Source organism: Eurosta solidaginis, chromosome X (genome assembly GCF_040869045.1).
Source record: "Eurosta solidaginis isolate ZX-2024a chromosome X, ASM4086904v1, whole genome shotgun sequence".
NCBI classification, from domain to species: domain Eukaryota; kingdom Metazoa; phylum Arthropoda; class Insecta; order Diptera; family Tephritidae; genus Eurosta; species Eurosta solidaginis.
The window spans coordinates 12,914,085-12,935,481 of NC_090324.1; the positions used below are offsets into that span (position 1 = coordinate 12,914,085).

General features: G+C 39.8%; 1 protein-coding gene and 1 pseudogene across 10 annotated transcripts in view; both read left to right on the forward strand.

Moving 5' to 3' along the window:
• The window catches only part of LOC137234572 (plasma membrane calcium-transporting ATPase 2-like), a 2,440,841-nt gene that overhangs the window by 1,138,653 nt on the left and 1,280,791 nt on the right, over nucleotides 1–21,397 (forward strand). The gene's annotated exons all lie outside the window — the stretch shown is intronic.
• LOC137234351 (protein FAM76A pseudogene) lies at nucleotides 13,448–14,241 on the forward strand (annotated as a pseudogene).

Sequence of the window (21,397 nt, forward strand, 5' to 3'; positions counted from 1 at the left end):
AATATTTAGGAGTTATAATTGACCAAAATCTAAGTTGGTCATCGCATATATCTGCTATGAAGGTTTATATGTTGTCAGCCGTACGCTCTTTTTATAATTTAAAAAGATTGTGCTCAAATGGGGTTTTGGCTATGGTTTTTATGGAAGTTATCTCCCATATCGGGGGAGATGTAAAAAATGTAAAGGTGCGGAGGAACTCACTGTCCTCCGATACTTGTGAATTGAAACAAGGAATGATTTCAGATTAAACGTCACAACTTCTTTATTCGTGCCACTTGCACGCTAATTAACTACTGCCCTAAACATATGTTGCAACTTACTTAAATAACTTCTTAACCTAACTAAAATGTTTACATTGCAGTTCCCATGCTTTACCCAGAACTGCTCGCGCGTGTAGACAGGAATTGCTTAGCGTGCGATTCCCATAGCTAACGTAAGGTGACCTGATCGATGGTTGCGCGTGTGCCGCGTCAGCGACTTTATTCTATTGAACGAAATAAGTCACACGCTTAGCAACATGATCGTAGGGTGTGCCGTTGCGTGGTATTATGGTACCTATGCGTGTAACTCCTCCCCCTTTAAAGATCTGCGTATCGTAGATCAAATGTCGAAAAGCGTGAGGGTAGAAATTTTGTAAAGAGTGATTGCGACCTTCTGGTGATGATTTAGTACTGACGCTTGTGACAGGCAGGCTAGGATCTGACCGATAAAATTCAGGTGCAGATTTGCCTTTGGGGATTCTATTTATGTTAATGTTTCCCGTCAAATGCGTAGGAATTTGAACCGGTGGAAGGTCTAGTTTCTTTGTGTAACATCTCCACAGCGTTCCGGCAATAAGGGCTATTGCGCAAATCGAGGTAGCCTTTGTAATGTTAGACAAATTGATTTTTTCATTGACATAGCCTAGATACTTAACATTCTCCATTGTGATGAATTTAATGGTATGTTTTATTATGTTAGAAAGTACGGCTGGGAGGGCGTGTACGGTAACAGCTTCATTGCAGGAAAATTCCTGATCGTTGAATTGAATTACGTATGTGCCATTAATAGTATTTGTGGCATTGTTGCTCCTTATTATGCCCTGGTAGTTTTAAATGAAAATGGTGTTTTCGTTTACCAGCTCAATATGGGATCCGTTTCGTCTAATAAATTGACAACTAGCAGACCCACCTTTTAAGATTCAGACAGGCAGCTGCTTTCTTCCAGCGCAATCAAGGACTCGGAGCTGCATACTGTGGATGAGCCGATAACCATGGAATCCTTCGTCAACCCGTATGCCTCATCTTGATTGACCAGAATTCTGTGAAACGGTAGGTCCACTTGTTTACCAGCGTAGATTCCAGCGCGGGTAATCAGAAGATTGTGTTTATTGGCCGTCACTTTCGGCATCGATAGCACGTAGAGTAGAAGTGTCCCGTTTGTGAGGACCGATGGTTGGCCATATTCGATTTTCTCAATTACATTCTGGTATGGGAGGGTTTCTGTTTCGGATAGGATTTGGTTCACCTCGTCTATGTCTAACAAGTTGGTATGAATAATTCCTCGCTTTGCCAATTGACATGCTCGCACAAATTCATTGACCTCTTCGTGAACGAGGACGATGTTGCGAAGTGCGCTTTGCTCGAATTCGATTCCTTCTATTTCCTTTACTACGTAGTTTGTGCGGTTCACCACTTCTTCAATTCGTTTCAATACTTCTTCGGTGGTTGTGAATAGCTTACTGTTGACCTTATATTGCTGGTTGTTGTTCGCTATTATCTGGTTTTGGTTGTGGAGGATGTTAATCCAATCTGTTGCGTCAGACGATCCTGCCAGCCATTTCCATGCTGACCCAATCCAGCCAATGGATCGGGTGACTCTAGTCTTGCTTATGCTTCCCATCAACTCTCCGAGTCGTTCGAGTGTTTGGTTGATGTAGTGCTGGGCTAAGAGTTGCTCGTCGATTCGTTTGATTAGATTACTTGCTAATTTATCCATTTGGGTCACCATCGCGGTATATTTTTGTAGGTAGATGACGTGTATGAGTTTGAATGAGCCCCCTATGATCCACCCATCTCCGCTCTGGATGGTTATTATTGGGGCCTTGTAGTTAAATATGTGTAGTACGCTGATGGCTGATGCCAGCAGTGGGAATCTGCAAGGCATGATGTTAATTCTAATTTAATGTAGTTAGTAGTTGTTATGTTCTAAGTAAGTTACGGTTATCTATTTAATTAAAAAGAAAAATGTTATTGATAGTAGGAAGGTATTATTAGTAAGCGGAATTCTTAAGATTAGATTGGTTATCATTAAACTAGCGTTACTGTTTTAGTTTAGGAGTTTCGCCTTTCTAGCGATGTTAATTTGTTAATGTGTCAGTGGATTACAAATTATGATTAGTGGGGAAGATTAAAATAAAAATTAAAAATTTTACTTTATACTGTTATTACAAAAGGTTTCAAAAATAAACAAGTAAGGAAGGTTAAGTTCGGGTGTAACCGAACATTACATACTCAGTTGAGAGCTATGGTGACAACATAAGGGAAAATAACCATGTAGGAAAATGAACTGAGGGAAACCGTGGAATGTGTTTGTATGACATGTGTATCAAATGAAAGACATTAAAGAGTATTTTATGAGGGAGTGGGCCATAGTTTTATAGGTGGTCGCCATTTAGGGATATCGCCATAAAGGTGGATCAGGGTTGACTTTGGAATTTGTTTGAACAATATGGGTATCAAAAAAAAGGTGCTAATGAGTATTTTAAAAGGGAGTGGTGGTAGTTGTATAGGTGGTCGCCTTTTCGAGATATCGCCATAAAGGTGAACCAGGGGTGACCCTAGAATTTGTTTGTACAATATGGGTATCGAAAAAATGGTGCTAATGAGTATTTTAAAAGGGAGTGATCCTTAGTTCCATAGGTGGACGCCGTTTCGAGATATCGTCATAAAGATGAACCAGGGATGATCCTAGAGTTTGTTTGTACAATATGGGTATCAAAAAAAAAAGTGCTAATGAGTATTTTAAAAGGAAGTGATCCTTAGTTCCATAGGTGGACGCCGTTTCGAGATATCGCCATAAAGGTGGACCTGGTGACCCTAGAATTTGTTTGTACGATATGGGTATCAAATTAAAAGTATTAATGAGGGTTTTAAAAGGGAGTGGTGGTAGTTGTATAGGTGGTCGCTTTTTCGAGATATCGCCATAAAGGTGGACCAGGGGTGACTCTAGAATGCGTTTGTACAATATGGGTATCAAACGAAAGGTGTTAATGAGTATTTTAAAAGGCAGTGGGCCTTAGTTCTATAGGTGGACGCCGTTTCGAAATATCGCCATAAAGGTGGACCAGAGGTGACTCTAGGAAGTGTTTGTACGATATGGGTATCAAATTAAAGGTATTAATGAGGGTTTTAAAAGGGAGTGGTTGTAGTTGTATAGGTGGTCGCCTTTTCGAGATATCGCCATGAAGGTGGACCAGGGGTGACTCTAGAATATGTTTGTATGATATGGGCATCAAATGAAAGGTGTTAATGAGTATTTTAAAAGGGCGTGGGGCTTAGTTCTGTAGGTGGACGCCTCTTCGAGATATCGCTATAAAGGTGGACCAGGGGTGACTCTAGAATGTGTTTATACGAAATTCGTATCAAATTAAAGGTACTAATGAGAGTTTTAAAAGGGAGTAGTGGTAGTTGTATATGTGAAGGCGTTTGCCAGATATCGACCAAAATGTGGACCAGGGTGACCCAGAATATCATCTGTTGGATACCGCTAATTTATTTATATATGTAATACCTGCAAATATTTCAAGGGTTTTTTATTTCGCCCTGCAGAACATTTTCATTTTCTTCTACTTAATATGGTAGGTGTCACAACCATTTTGCAAAGTTTTTTCCAAAGTTATATTTCGCGTCAATAAACCAATCCAATTACCATGTTTAATCCCTTTTTTCCTATTTGGTATAGAATTATGGGGAATTTTTCATTTTTCGGAATTTTCGATATCGAAAAAGTGGGCGTGGTCATAGTCAGATCTCGTTCATTTTTTACACCAAGATAAAGTGCGTTCAGATAAGTACGTGAACTAAGTTCAGTAAAGATATGTGGATGTTTGCTGTAGTTATCGTGTTAACGGCCATGCGGAAGGACAGACGGACGACTGTGTATAAAAACTGGGCGTGGCTTCAACCGATTTCGCCGATTTCGATTTTCACAGAAAGCAGTTAACGTCATAAAATCTATTCCCCTACCAAATTTCAAAAGGATTGGTAAATTTTTGTTCGACTTATGGCATTAAAAGTATCCTAGACAAATTAAATGAAAAAGGGCGGAGCCACGCCCATTTTGAAATTTTCTTTTATTTTTGTATTTTGTTGCACCATATCATTACTGGAGTTGAATGTTGACATAATTTACTTATATACTGTAAAGATATTAAATTTTTGTTAAAATTTTACTTAAAAAAAATTTTTTTTTTAAAAGTGGGCGTGGTCCTTCTCTGATTTTGCAAATTTTTATTAAGCGTACATATAGTAATAGGAGTAACGATCCTGCCAAATTTCATCATGATATCTTCAACGACTGCCAAATTACAGCTTGCAAAAGTTTTAAATTACCTTCTTTTAAAAGTGGGCGGTGCCACGCCCATTGTCCAAAATTTTACTAATTTTCAATTCTGCGTCATAAGTTCAACTCACATACCAAATTTCATCGCTTTATCTGTCTTTGGTAATTAATTATTGCACTTTTTCGGTTTTTCGAAATTTTCCATATCGAAAAAGTGGGCGTGGTTATAGACCGTTCATTTTAAATAGCGATTTGAGATGAGTGCTCAGGAATATACATACCAAATTTCATCAAGATACCTCAAAATTTACTCAAGTTATCGTGTTAACGGACGGACGGACGGACGGACATGGCTAAATCAAATTTTTTTTCGATCCTGATGATTTTGATATATGGAAGTCTATATCTATCTCGATTCCTTTATACCTGTAAAACCAACCGTTATGCAATCAAACTTAATATACTCTGCGAGCTCTGCTCAACTGAGTATAAAAAGGGACAAAAAATTAGGAAAATTAAAAAGGTGACAAATTTTGGTTTTCTTTTTTTTCTTCTTCATTGTTAACAATTTTTTCGTTTTTCTTCTTTTCTTTGGATTAATATTTTAATTTTATTTTTATTTTTATTTGTTTATTGGTTTTTGTTAAAAAAAATGTTTGTTTTATTTTTGCTTAGCGGATTAGGCGCATAAGCTTAAGTTTGTTTTTCTTTTTTTTCCTCTTTGTTAAGCTAGCTTTAAGATACATAGATACATATGTCGCCGGCAACCGTACTGTTCTTGCGTTACACCATTATCGATAAAATGTATCTCAACCAGGTATCTGCGCGTGTTGCGCAACATTAGTGGAAGGAGGCCTACATGTACAGGTATGAATGTGTGCATGCGCAAAAACGAAATGCAACTGCACATGCGTGGGTGTGAATTGAGTGAAAGTGGTAGGAAATTCCCTTTTGTTTAAGCGACTTAAACTATGACTTTTTTTCTTTCGTTTGTTTCATTAGCCATTGAGTGTGCTTGTAATTCTCAACTTGTTAGTGAAATATTCTAAAGATATAGTTTTAGTTTTTAATTTAAAATTGAGCTTCTTCGAGTAGAAGATGGGGTGCCAATACCTCAGAGCCCAGTTCTCGCCTCCATATCACATTTTTTATGGGTTCTTCAAATAGAAGATGAGGTGGCTCATTAGAGCGAAACCTCAGAGCCCCCAATGCTCGCCCGTAATGAATAAATACAAGAGGTTCTTCAAATAGAAGATGAGGTGGCTCATTAGAGCGAAACCTCAGAGCCCCCAGCGCTCGCCCCCAATGAATAAATACAAAGGGGGTTTTCAAAGCAAAACAAGGTGGCTCATCCCGCAGCCAATACCTTGGAGCCCCCAGTGCTCGCCCCCAATGAATAAATACAAGGTCTAACAGGTACATAGTGACCTCTCTCTAAATAAATTTAAAAATAACAAACAAATACATTAAAATAAAGATATCATAAATAAGGTGTACCGATGCTTTGCATCGTCCCGTATTTTAAATACACCATAAACAAAGTAAAATAACATACAGTCCATTAAAATAGTAATTTATAAAATAAAAAAAAAGATAATAAATTTAAAAAAATGCTTGCAGTGGGCTTTGAACCCGCAACCCCAAACGTGTGAGTCGGGTACGTCATTCACTGTGCCACGACTCATACGCATACAAGCACATCAAATTACTCCCTTATAACTCACATTAAACTGCTCGCCCTCAACTGCCCCACGCTTAGCTACCTTTAGATACGAACCGGGGTATGCGCACGATTGAGCTGAAGCTCAGAAAATCATTGCAAAAGTTGGATTTAAAGTGCGTGGGCGTGCCGCGGAAAAGCTAAAGTAAAGTATAGTGCCGATCAAGTGAAAAAAAATAAAAATTTTCATTAAAAAAGACAAAAAAAATGTCGTAGTTTTCGGAAAACGGTTTCAATTCCGTTCAAGCTGCACAATTGTAAAGTACAAGCTAACCAACAACGAAAAGGAAATTTCGTTGGACACCCTGCCACCGGTAAGTACTAAGGTACAGTTTATTTAATTAAATTCCGTATTGTTTCTTTTGCTGAATGTTTAAATTGTTGATTATTCCATTCTTTTTCCGAGAAAAAAAAAGATTCACGTTTGAAACTAAAACTTAGTCAAATTTAAATGCACAGCATTTTTCCAATTTTTATTTACCTCTTTTGTTACACGTAAGTTGAGCGAAGTTTCCCTAATAATCTCTTTAAAATGCAGGCTAAAATTGAATAAAAAATTAAATGAATAAAAAAATAAATAGGTAGAAAAAAAAAATTTTAATTTTTGGAAGTTAGAAATTAGTTAAAATAAAATTGGTGTAAAATGAAAAAAATTAAATAAACCCAAAAAAAAATTTAACAAGTAAGGAAGGTTAAGTTCGGGTGTAACCGAACATTACATACTCAGTTGAGAGCTGTGAAGACAAAGTAAGGGAAAATCACCATTTTGTAAAGAGAACCTAGGGTAACCCTGGAATGTTTTTGTATAACATGTGTATCAAATGGAAGGTATTAAAGACTATTTTAAGAGGAAGTGGGCCATAGTTCTATAGATGGACGCCATTTAGGGATATCGCCATAAAGGTGGACCAGGCCTGACTCTAGAATTTGTTTGTGCGATATGGGTATCAAATGAAAGGTGTTAATGAGTATTTTAAAAGGGAGTGGGCCTTAGTTCTATAGGTGGACGCCTTTTCGAAATATCGTTATAAAGGTGGACCAGGGTTGACTCTAGAATGCGTTTGTACAATATGGGTATCAAACGAAAGGTGTTAATAAGTGGTTTAAAAGGGAATGGACCTTAGTTCTATGGGTGAACGCCTTTTCGGGATATCGCCATAAACGTGGACCAGGGGTGACTCTAGAATTTGTTTGTACAATATGGGTATCAAATGAAAGGTGTTAATGAGTATTTTAAGAGGGCGTGGGCCTTATTTCTATAAGTGAACGCCTTTTCGAGATATCGCCATAAAAGTGGACCAGGGGTGACTCTAGAATTTGTTTGTACAATATGGGTATCAAATGAAAGGTGTTAATGAGTATTTTAAGAGGGCATGGGCCTTAGTTCTATATGTGGACGCCTTTTCGAGATATCGCCATAAAGGTGGACCAGGGGTGACTCTAGAATTTGTTTGTACTATATGGGTATCAAATGAAAGGTGTTAATGAGTATTTTAAAAGGGAGTGGGCCTTAGTTCTATAGGTGGACGCCTTTTCGAAATATCGTTATAAAGGTGGACCAGGGTTGACTCTAGAATGCGTTTGTACAATATGGGTATCAAACGAAAGGTGTTAATAAGTGGTTTAAAAGGGAATGGACCTTAGTTCTATGGGTGAACGCCTTTTCGGGATATCGCCATAAACGTGGACCAGGGGTGACTCTAGAATTCGTTTGTACAATATGGGTATCAAATGAACGGTGTTAATGAGTATTTTAAAAGGGCGTGGGCCTTATTTCTATAAGTGAACGCCTTTTCGAGATATCGCCATAAAAGTGGACCAGGGGTGACTCTAGAATTTGTTTGTACAATATGGGTATCAAATGAAAGGTGTTAATGAGTATTTTAAAAGGAGTGGGCCTTAGTTCTATAGTTGGATGTCTTTTCGAGATGTCGCCATAAAGTTGGGTCAGGGGTGACTCTAGAATTTTTTTGTACAATATGGGTATCAGATGAAAGGTGTTAATGAGTATTTTAAAAGGGCGTGGGCCTTAGTTCTATAGGTGGACGCCTTTTCGAGATATCGCTATAATGGTGGACCAGGGGTGACTCTAGAATTTGTTTGTACGATATGGGTATCAAATGAAAGGTGTTAATGAGTATTTTAAAAGGGCGTGGGCCTTATTTCTATAAGTGAACGCCTTTTCGAGATATCGCCATAAAAGTGGACCAGGGGTGACTCTAGAATTTGTTTGTACAATATGGGTATCAAATGAAAGGTGTTAATGAGTATTTTAAAAGGGCGTGGGCCTTATTTCTATAAGTGAACGCCTTTTCGAGATATCGCCATAAAAGTGGACCAGGGGTGACTCTAGAATTTGTTTGTACAATATGGGTATCAAATGAAAGGTGTTAATGAGTATTTTAAAAGGGCGTGGGCCTTATTTCTATAAGTGAACGCCTTTTCGAGATATCGCCATAAAAGTGGACCAGGGGTGACTCTAGAATTTGTTTGTACAATATGGGTATCAAATGAAAGGTGTTAATGAGTATTTTAAAAGGGCGTGGGCCTTATTTCTATAAGTGAACGCCTTTTCGAGATATCGCCATAAAAGTGGACCAGGGGTGACCCTAGAATTTGTTTGTACAATATGGGTATCAGATGAAAGGTGTTAATGAGTATTTTAAAAGGGCGTGGGCCTTAGTTCTATAGGTGGACGCCTTTTCGAGATATCGCAATAAAGGTGGACCAGGGGTGACTCTAGAATTTGTTTGTACGATATGGGTATCAAATGAAAGGTGTTAATGAGTATTTTAAAAGGGCGTGAGCCTTAGTTCTATATGTGGGCGCCTTTTCGCGATATCGCCATAAAGGTGGGCCAGGGTGACTCTAGAATTTGTTTGTACGATATGGATATCAAAGTAAAGGTGTTAATGAGTATTTTAAATGAGAGTGGGCCTTAGTTATATAGGTGGATGTCTTTTCGAGATGTCGCCATAAAGTTGGGTCAGGGGTGACTCTAGAATTTTTTTGTACGATATGGGTATCAAACGAAGGGTGTTAATGAGTATTTTAAAAAGGAGTGGGCCTTAGTTCTATATGTGGACGCCATTTCGAGATATCGCCATAAACGTGGACCAGGGGTGACTCTAGAATGTGTTTGTACGATATGGGTATAAAATTAAAGGTATTAATGAGGGTTTTAAAAGGGAGTGGCCCTTAGTTGTATATGTGAAATCGTTTTCGAGATATCGACCAAAATGTGGACCAGGGTGATCCAGAACTTCATCTGTCGGGTACCGCTAATTTATTTATATATGTAATGCCACGAACAGTATTCCTTCCAAAATTCCAAGGGCTTTTGATTTCGCCCTGCAAAACTTTTTCATTTTCTTCTACTTAATATGGTAGGTGTGACACGCATTTTACCAATTTTTTTTCTAAATTTATATTTTGCGTCAATAGAACAATACAATTACCATGTTTCATCCCTTTTTTCGTATTTGGTATATAATTATGGCATTATTTTAATTTTTCGTAATTTTCGATATCGCAAAAGTGGGCGTGGTCATAGTCGGATTTCGGCCATTTTTTACACCAATACAAAGTGAGTTTATTTATTTATTTTATTTACAAAGTGAGTTCAGATAAAGATATATCGATTTTTGCTCAAGTTATCGTGTTAACGGCCCTTTTTCACAGAAAACAGTTATCGTCCTACAATCTAAGCCTCTACCAAATTTTACAAGGATTGGTCAATTTTTGTTCGAATTATGGCATTAAAAGTATCCTAGACAAATTAAATGAAAAAGGGCGGAGCCACGCCAATTTTGAAATTGTCTTTTATTTTTGTATTTTGTTCCACCACATCATTACTGGAGTTGAATGTTGACATAATTTACTTATATACTGTAAAGATATTAAATTTTTTGTTAAAATTTTACTTTAAAAAAATTTTTTTTTTTAAAGTGGGCGTGATCCTTCTCCGATTTTGCTAATTTTTATTAAGCATATAGTAATAGGAGTAACGTTCCTGGCAAATTTCATCATGATATTTTCAACGACTGCTGGACAAATGCGTGGTGGCAACGGTGCGCACCCACGTATTTGTTAAAGATTAGTTAGGCGAAAAAAGGGGAAGAAAAATAAAAGCACCAAAAAGGTTTCGTATTAATAAAAGGAATTCACAGTGTTTTTTTATTCAATGTGTATAAATACAACAAGTGTCAAGGAAAATGTTAACAAATGTTGTGAAAAGTTTAAAAATATTAAATATATTTTTGGAAATTGTTAAATATGTTTTTTGGGAAATTGGCAACTTACGTGAGCGTGTGATTACGTGTTCCTTTGCTGGCTGCTGGATTAAAAGAGGACGAGACTCTTTTCCACATGAGCCGATGAACCCACGATACAGCTCCTTCGTTGGGTGTCCCGGCAACAAAGTTGCTGTACCGCGGGCTCACAGCGGTAAACATCTGAGATACATACGTACCACCACTCACACATGCCTGTGTGTATAGTGATCACAAGAATATGCGGGTGGTAGTAACGAAGAAAAATAAACAAAGAAAGTTATGTTACGAGGGGGGGGGGGGGGGGGGTGAGATATATTTAGGCCTGTGGCCTAAACATACCGGCCCCCTTGCCGTAAGCAACAAAGAAAAAAAATTAAAAGGAAAAAAAGGAATGACACGTGATCGCACGTCCAGTAAGGCGTTATGTCGATGTGCAGATGCGGACTGCAAGCACTGCACGTCGCACGATGGACTTCGTGTCTCGTTGTCCTGTGAAGAAAAAGAAAAGATGTTATTAAATACACGTACGTGGTTTTAAATTCCGTGCTGTAATTACTTAGTTCTTATGAAACACTCCTATTTTTGGCAGGCTCCTGAGACTACCAGCCCGAATACGGTCGGTTGGGTCAGGAGACCGCCAACTGTTGTTGCTGGCGTTCCGCTCACCATCAGTTCGGCGTATAGATCAGCGCCGAGTGTAAGACGAACTGGTGATGAGCGGTAGAACTGCGGATCTGCAAGCCGCATAAATTCGAATGGAACGGCAACATTTGCATCCACATTGGATGGCGGACTCAACCGATAGTGGCCGTTGACCACGGCGGCTTGGGTAGTGGCACGAGTCGTTTACCCGAACTTGCCGTGCAGAATAAGGGTACATTACCCTGGTCCTTGGAGCTCTAACTGCAAATCGCGTACCAGCTTAGCATCGACGATGGTGTTGGTGGCGCAGGGATCAATGATCGCACGTACCAAGTGTAGGTGCCCACGCGATTCGACGCGTACGATGGCCGTCGGCGCAATGGGCACGAAAGACCGCATGATGGGCTGGGAGCAGCCGGACGGTTCGGAAGCCTTCCGGTGTACCACGCGATAGTGCTTGCATATTTTGGGCGTCAGAATGGTATGGCGTCGATTTATCTCGCCGCTGCTGTCTTCTGCGTTTGGACGACTTGGTCGGGCCTCCTTGGAGTCCAATGTCGCGGTGTCGCCAGTTGTCTCGTTCGTTTCGACATTTGTTTGCTTTCGCCGTGCTTCTTTCATGCTGTAACAGCGACCGGAAACTGCGCATCCCATGGTTGACCGTTGACGGTCTTGTGGTCTCCGTTTTACTTCTTTCTTCCTCCTCCATTTCTTCCTCCTCCACCTGTTGAGCACAGGATTTAGCCGGTCCCGACAGGTTGATTGACATCGCGTCGTCGGACGTGTTGTCGTCGCCATTTGTGGCTGTCTCGTCGCATACCGGCCGAAGCTCATCTAAATGAAGCGTGGTGTGGTGCTTCTCTTGGCACCTCTTGCAGCGATACTTGCTGCTACACTTGCTTACCCGGTGGAAGAGTGACAGACAGTTCGGACAGTACTTATATAGAAGCACTGCCCGCAACCTCTCTTCTGAAGATTTTTTCCGATATTCGGGACAGAGGAGAATATGGTCCCTGCCGCAGAGCTGGCAAGCGACGTCGAAACGCGTTGCGCCTCCCTCTGACTTGGCCAGTAAAGTTTGGTAGCGGGTCATGATCGGAAAGAATATTGATATCATTGATCATGCCCAAATTGAGGTTGGCGGAATGTTGTTTGGGTGGCGTAACCAAAAAAAAAAAAAATAATCTCTAATATATTATCCAAAAAAAACATTTTATTGAAATAAAATTTAATTTAAATAAAATTAAAGACCATAAGTAAATACTTATGCGCGCAAAGAAACGAAGAAAAAACGGCTTTAGCACTCATCCATGCGATGTGGCTGGTGCTTTAGTCATTCCACGTCATTTGACTAGTCATTTTACGGTCCTAGATTAAATTCCTAGTCACATTTGCATGGGCGTGGATTTTATAATTTATTTTATGTCGGTAGATGTCGCCGAAGTAGTCCTAAAGATTTATTTTTGATTTGTGGCGAACTTTGTTTTCACAACAAGTGGCCTGCCACCACACGGAACGGTTCGAAACCTGGCAGAAAAGGTATTACAGAGTTGCACTTCCACCATTCAATATTATTTTGACGTGTATTGTCGATAATCTTGAGATTCGTGGAATTAAGTATTTTAAATCTCGACCAAATGAATGATTGGTCGATATATGTAATACGTGACATGTGTGGCGTGTTGTGCTCGATATGTCGTGCGGCATGTAATGTGTGACGTGTAGTGTGGCGTGTAGTGCGGCATGTAGTACGTGACGTGTAGTGCGCGAGATGCTTGCGCATCAGGCCTAACGTTTGTATTGCAATAATCATTGACAGTCAAGCATTAAATGTAGAGATTTTGATATCTGCTACGCTTTGCCATTTCCTGAATGAAAAAAAATGTCATTGATTTAAAACACGCGGTGAGTATAGTTACTGTTCGTATAGTAAAATTTGCAAATTTTTATTAATTAATTGCTTTTTCTATTTTCAGGTATTATTAGTACAATCACCATTCATTTATGAAAATTTTGAACCTTGCCACTGATGGCGGCGTTCCACACACAATTTGCTCATGCGATTTAGCACTATTCTTACCAAAGCCACAGGAACTTCCACCAGTTTCCTTTGGCCCGGACGAATTGGGGTTAATGTATGCCGATTTGGCAAGAAAACGAAAAACACCCAGAACCAACGAATTGTACCAAAATACTCTGCGATTACTCTGAAATTAAAAATTTCATAAAATTTCATTTTTAGCGTGAATTAAATTGACACGTAATTTGGCGATTTGCGTCCTTTTGGAAAAGTGAAATATACTAAAGAATTATTTCGGAAATTAGTCCAGGCAGAAAAACTATAACCAAAACTGAAATATAAAGCGATATTTTAATATTATGAGTTCTATGCTGTTTGCTTGTTCGAAATGTTTTTCCAAGCGCCCATTCGAGGAATTGTCTGCTGGTCAACAGCTATGCAAGAATTGTCGAGTAGTTACGTCGGTGGTAAAATGTACTTACTGTCGCTCTGAGTTCCAACCAACAGGAAAGTCGAAAACCACTTGCAAAAAAATGCGAGTATCAACTTGGCAAATATGGTAAACCAAATGCATGCGAATATTAGAAATAGTAGCAGCTTTTGGAAACTCAAAATGCACAAGATTGTCAACGCATGAAGCATAATGTGGCCCAGCGATACAATGTGATGAATGCAAGCAGCGAAGTGCTTTCGATAAGCAGGATGAAAACAAAAAAATTAATGGAAAGCTACTCTGTTGGTTGTGCACTAGTTCGTTTAAACGAGCCGTTTTAAAAGCTTGACAAGAAGGTCGCATATCAGCGAAAAAGCGTCCCCATGAAAAGACGCATAGCTCAACGATATCTGAAAATAAATCTTCAAGGTCAACTTCTGATATAAAGAGCAACAGTGGTGGTGCTACCGGTGCTACCATTTCTTCTGTTACTGGAACATCAGCTGCAGAGTTGCTCGACAAAGTGAATTGTACTGGTTCGGGTGGAAGCGGTGGCGTCAGCGGCAGTGGAAAACGCACGTCTGGAGTAGCGAAATTAATAACCTGCTGAATCCTGATTTATCGTTATCTTATAGCTATTATTAGCGCTTCTTAAAATATTGTACAGTTTTGTTAAATGTATTCACTTCCAAAATATCCTACACTTCGCACCAACGCCAACTCCTTTGCATTAGGGAACAAATCACTTTTTTGCACTTTCGCAAATAGTAAAGGCTTTTGTTGCGTAACAATATGATAGTAAATATTGAGAATTTTCATCACGTGCACCAAGGGCTGATCCAACTGTTGTTGCAGCATACGTTCGTCCGTCAGTGTGGATGCCAGTATGTAACCTGCCATTAGGTTGCCCGTAACATCAATCAAATCATTCTTGGCATGCCAAGTCTATGGCTGTAACATAATTGTGATACGAGAATCTTTGACCTATTTCAATGAAATTAAATTCTATCCATTCACGTTGGGAATCAATGAAATTGAAGTCTTGCAGTAATAATTTCAATGCATAAATTATGCCGAACTGCGCATTTTTATCATCAAGTTCCATCAGTTTATTTGTCATGCGATACAAAACTTTAGACGACAATTTTTTTCTCTTCCGCTCGATAACGTTGAGGTAACGCGTCAGCCAAATCATCAAAGGTATCTATGTAAGGCATTGTTGGTATATTTGTTATGGGAGTATTGGTTGCCGTATGTGGCGGCGGTGACAATCCTCTGAATAAATTACGTAAAGGCAATGGCAGACCACTGAATCTTAGTTCAATAGCAGCACCAGCAGTCAACAATAATTCAACGGGCAGACCTAACAACTATCCTCGGACTTTTAATCAGTGTCATAAACACCATGGCAATACTAAGCCTTTTCAATATGTTTCTGAAATAATATTTTGTTCAGGTGGCCCAACTCTATATCGGTGTGTTTGTAATGGCCGCCTTAATGGTGTTTGATACCCAGAACATTGCGAAGAAATGTCGCGCAGGCAATCGTGACTTAGTGCAGCATGCATTGGATTTGTTCTTTGACGTTTTGAGCATGATCAGGCGTTTATTAATTATTCTAACGCAAAAGGTAGAACTCCAGGTAAGTTAAAGTTTGACAATGATTTAAATGATGCACAAGGTGGACTTGAGGTTACGTCTGCTCGTTCGTCGTTTGGCACAATCATTCAGGATCTCAGTCAGTATAGGAATACCGCTGAATTTTTTTTCATTTTAGAAGCCAAAGTGGATTGAAACGCCCCGGGCACTTTTTATCAACTAGACTGGGTAAGTGAGACATATGAGGGTAGGGGTATACATATATGAAATTTCATGTATAGTTGTATGAAAGCGTCAAATTCAAAGTTCCGGCTAAAGAGTTAACATTTTACACGGTTGTTGCACATAATGCTATGGATATAACGCTTTCGTCAAAATACATTTATCTCAACTAAGATAATGTGTTCTAGGATCACTCATAGTTCTTTAATACTGAAATATTTTGTGTAGTTTTGAATTAAAAAAGCAATGAAATTTAGTTTATGCACCGCAACGTTTTTTTTTTGCTTCTCTCATAGAATAATTAGGTGGTAATTGAAATTTGCCGGAAATCCGATATGATTTACTTTGTAATTAAAATGTGTTACAAATGTGTGTACCTACAATAAATAACTATTAAAAACACAAATGTGCAACCGTGTAACGACAATTGCACTTCCTAATTTCTGGTGCATTTGAGAACTTTTGATGTTGTGACCAAGTGGTTGCGAATCTAGTATCTATAGGGAGAGACTGCATAGACCAATATAGACTGTTGTCCCGTCATCTGTGGTGATCTGTCCATGGGTATGCCTATTATTCGAAAAAATATTAGTAGTGGAAATATCAGAAAAATCAGTTTATGAATACCCGATATATACTGAACTGAATAACTGCTTAGCCAACTTTTTAATTTTGTGATGAATTTATTAACCATGCCACGATCTTTTGGTGTGGCTGGACATAGGTTTTATGAAAAGCACGGACCTTAAGGAATCGCGCACTTGCGTAAACCTAAGACCATACGAAACCTAAACCAATTCATCGTTCAACGTCAAAAGCTCGGCCAGTAAACCGATTCACATAAAAATGTCACTAGCAAATAGTAGATATGCTATAACGAAATATGAGTACATTTGAGCATGTTAACTTATTCCTTTCTTATGTTCGGAACATTCATCTCCATTGAGAATTTGAGGAATCGGAACACTTCCATGAATACTTAACGTGATGGAGCTTTCCGAAATTTCCGAATCAAAATTGAATACTCCCTGCGTAGCACGACCGCACCAAGCTTAACCCTTCTGTCGCCCTATCTCAGAATGCCTTTCATCGACTCCATCTTATGTGAAAAATGCATTGATCTTTTACTCACATAGGGAGGTTTTGAAACAAAATTTTGATATAGTGTTTTTTGGATAAAATTCTAAACCAACATAACCTTTATCAATTCACGAAATATTTACTAGAAAATGAATTATTTCCTCTGAAACCTGTTGGCATTTACAAATATATTGCTACTACTAATATACTACCAAAGGTGCCTGTCTACTAAAATTTTCCATGAGGAGGATTGAATTCTTCCCCCTTCTTCCTGCTTCGTAAAGCGACCCGTTTCGATTTGTACCTTGGGAGTGTCAAAATCTCTGTCGTCATTGGGGCACATAGTAATTGGATCATGGAAGGCTAATATTCAAACCTCGGAAGGTTTATTAGCAAAGGGTGGGATCGGTGGAAACATTTTTTGTCCTTCCCTCTATCACTGTTTTTCGAACAATGTATTTGTAAACGTGACGGAAAGAATTTGACTAATGATAAACTTCGGAAATACTGTAAAGTAATATGTAAGGTTGTAGTCCTGCCACACAGTCGTATAACCTCACTTACAAAGACCAAGGGGAGGAATCAAACCGGAATGCTTGATGATCGGACTGAATATCGTTTTCTAATCACCATTGGAGTTATGTGCTTGCTCTAAGTGGTCTTAATATATAATTATATGCCATTCAGTTTCCCGAATCTTTTCTGACTATTTTGTCGACTAAGTCAGAATTTAAAATTTCATTGAAAATCTGACAGATACGAGATGTGGAAGTAAAGTCCCTCATCTTAAGTATATAAAGGGGGGGGGGGGGGGGTGTTGCAGTTGCTGATTCAATTGTATTCTGCGGCAGATAGTGAATCTGCGTTGGGAACGAGAGCTGGGTTATCGGTGTGTTGGCCTCGTTTTGGGTGGACGATAGCTGGGTTGTTTGGGGTAGAGGAATATGTACTATAAAAGTTCATTTTCTTTGTCGTTGTGCGGAAGTAGTACCAATTTCGCGATTGGTCTCGTAATTTGTCCTTTCATTGTGTGGACGTCAACAACACGTACACGGTTATCGGAACCTGGGTGTGTGTTATCAATTCTCCCCATTCTCCACTCGTTTGGTTGGAGGTTATCCTTTTTTATGACGACTAGGTCCCCGGGTTTTAAGTTGGATTGTGGATGTTTCCATTTATACCTTTTCTGGATCACGGTGAGATATTCCGACTTCCATCTTTTGCAAAAGGTCTGATGAAGGGCTTTCATCTTTTGCCATCGGTTTACAATGGAGGCAGGGTTTTCACCACAGTCCAGTTCAGGTGGAGCTAAAAGATGCCCACCTACGAGAAAATGGCCTGGAGTAAGCGGCTCCAGGTCGGAAGGGTCGTTGGATGAGGGACTTAGAGGCCTAGAGTTGGGGCAGGCCTCAACTCGACATAAGAGGGTTGTAAACTCTTCGAGAGTATATTTATGATCTGACGCGATCTTTTTAAAGTGGGTCTTAAAACTTTTTCCCCCGCTTCCCACAAACCTCCCATGTGAGGAGCGCTTGGCGGTATAAAATGCCATTCTATAATGTGATGGCTATATTTAGTCAACGTTCCGTCCCTTGCTTCACGCAGAAATGCTTTAAACTCGGATCGTAAAGATCGAGAAGCTCCGACAAAGTTAGTACCATTGTCGGAGTAAACGTTTTTCGGACAGCCTCGTCTGGATACAAATCTGGCGAAGGCAGCTAGGAAGAACCCGGTACTAAGGTCGTTTGTCGCTTCGAGATGGATGGCTTTCGTCGAAAAGCAGACAAACAGGCAAACATATCCTTTTGAAATTCGACATCCCCTCCCTCGGTAGGATTTTATATCGAATGGTCCCGCGAAATCTACCAAGAGTGTTGGTGAAGGCTCTAGTCAAGGTGGTGCGCTCTTTCGGAAGGATCCCCATAAGTTGCATTTGTGTCCGCTTCCTGTAAATAGTACAGACCTTACAGTTGTGGATAACCGACCTTATCATGACTTTAACGCGTGGGATCCAGTACTGAGTGCGGATATGACGTAGCATCAGCTGGTTCCCTCCATGCAGTGTGGTCTCATGAGAGGATTGAACTATAAGTCTGGATAACCTGCAAGTATAAGGAAGAATAATGGGATGACTTTCGTTATGGGACATGTCTTTGGATGCCCCAGTCCGCCCCCAGTTCGAATGATGCCTTCGTCATCTATATATGGGTTCAGGGGTAAAATCTCACTCTTCCCATTTATTAGTTTTCCTAACTTCAAATTTGCGTACTCTTCTTGATAATGTTGCCTCTGGCATATTGTTATCAATCTTCGTGTTGTTTTTTCTATTTCGTCAGGAGCTACTGAATGAGAATCCCTTTTAAAAGAAACTTTAGTTGTTGAGTGCGTATTCTGGAAAAACCGAAGAATATAGGATATAACCCGCAAAGCCCTCGGTAGATCGGAAAACCTATCCAGAATATCAAAGTTATTTTTGACCGAAGTTGTATGAACTTTCACCCTCTTTTCCTCCATATTCGTATTGTAATCTTCTTCTTGTGTTGCCCAATTTTCGTTGTCTTCTTGTAACCAAGAAGGTCCCTGCCACCACAAAGAATTGTTGATTAGGTCCGAAGCGTAGAGGCCTCTGCTCGCCAAATCTGCAGGATTTGACGCGGAGTCTACGTGCCGCCATACTTTGTCTCCTACTTTATCGATGATTTTAGTTATTCGATGTGCCACGAACGTTGACCACGAACATGGTGGTTTTCGGATCCATGCCAGTACTATAGTCGAATCTGTCCAATGGGTTACTTTAATGTTTGAAAGTTGCATATTTTCTATGGCCGACTCTATAATTTCTGCAAGTAGGACTGCGCCGCAGAGTTCCAGTCGTGGCAATGATATGCTTTTGACCGGGGCTACTCTCGTTTTGGCCATCAACAGGTTGGCGAAGACTTGATCCTTTGTTTGTTCCCTCAGGAAAACAGTGGCGGCATATGCTTTTTCCGAGGCATCGCTGAATCCATGTATTTCGACGCTGTCCTTTTGGGTAAAATGAACCCATCGCGATATGCGCATATCGTTGATTTTTCCGTGTTCTTGCATAAATGCGGTCCAACGATCTAGAGTAGTTTGTGATACTTCTTCGTCCCAACCCGTGTCTTCCAACCAAATATTTTGCATTATAATCTTGGCTATAAATACCACTGGTGCCAGCCATCCAAGAGGGTCGAACAGCTTTGCAATCGCAGAAAGTATAGCCCTTTTTGTGATGGCATCGCTGTTTTCAAAAGGTTTAGCAGTAAAATAGAATAGGTCATAATGCGCGTTCCACTTAATGCCGAGTGCTTTTACTATGCTGGTGTCTTCAAACTCAAGAAAATCCTCGCTTAATAAGTGTTGCTTCGGTATACCCTGTAAAATTTTCTTGCAGTTGGACGTCCATTTTCGCAATGGGAAAGCTGCCGATTGCAATGCCGATGAAATTTCGTCCCTAGCTTTTATTGCCATTTCGATGCTGTGTCCACCGGCGAGTACGTCATCAACGTATATGCAATTCCGCAGGATATCCGCTGCCATTGGATGCGATGTCTCCACGTCATCAGCCAGTTGGTGTAGTGTCCGAATCGCAAGATACGGAGCACAATTAACCCCAAAGGTTACCGTTTTCAATTCGTAAATGTTAATTGGGTTTTTGGGGCATTTGCGAAATATGATTCGATGATATTTTGTTTGGTCTTCATTGACCCATATTTGGCGATGCATTTTTTCTATGCCGCTGTTAAATACGTATTTGAACAGCCGCCAACGTAGTATAAGAATTGTCAGGTCGGATTGAAGAATCGGACCTGGATATAAGGCATCATTTAGACTTTTGCCATTAGTGGTAGGACAAGATGCATTAAATACGACTCTGACTTTTGTCGTTGTACTTCCCTCCTTTATAACAGCATGGTGAGGTAGGAAGTAACAATCATTTGAGTCTGGCGAAATATTGCCTATTTGTGCCATGTGCCCTAAGGTTTCATATTCGGATACAACTCTATTGTATTCCGTTTGAAGAACAGGGTTTTTCGCAAGTCGTGTCTCGTTGCGATAGAATTGAGAACACGCACTTCTTAATGAGGGGCCTAAGTTAAACTCTTTCCTAAAGGGTAAGGAGACTACGTATTTGCCATCGTTGTTCCGAACTGTTGTGGATTTGTATAGCTCCTCGCAGTAAGTATCATCTTTATTGGTGCTCCTCTTCTTTGGAATTTCCTCTATCTCAGAAAGCCGCCAGTTGTTTGTCTAAAGTGTCCTCGTTGAAATATGAAACTAGGGTTTTATTTGTATCAACCGCACCTGTCAAAATCCAGCCGAACACCGTTTCCTGTGCTATTAATGTGTTTAGCACATCTTTCCTAATGCCGCCTAACATAATTTGGGGGTATATGTCTCCGCCCAGAATTAGATCGACTGGCTCATTGACAAAGAATCGTTTGTCAGCCAGTACTAAGTCAGGGAATGCTTGCCTAGTCATTGCGTTTATTTGGAAAGTTGGAAGATTCCCTGTCAATTGTGGTAAAACCAGCATGATCGTATTGATCTTGATTAATGGGTCGGTTGGTGACCGCAGTTGTATGTTGCACGCTTCTTTTACTTGTGCAGACATTGTATTATTGATGCCCGAAACTTGGGCATGCAGGTGTTTGGATGGCAGATTAATTCTGCGCTTTAGTTTCTCGGTAATGAATGAACATTCAGATCCCGAGTCTATTAGGGCTCTCGCCGAATAGTCAACACCATTAAAATGAATATTAACCTGAGCTGTCCCTAGTAATACCCCTTTATTTGTATTAGCAAAACATGAGTTCACATTATTAATCGGAGCATTTTTCCTT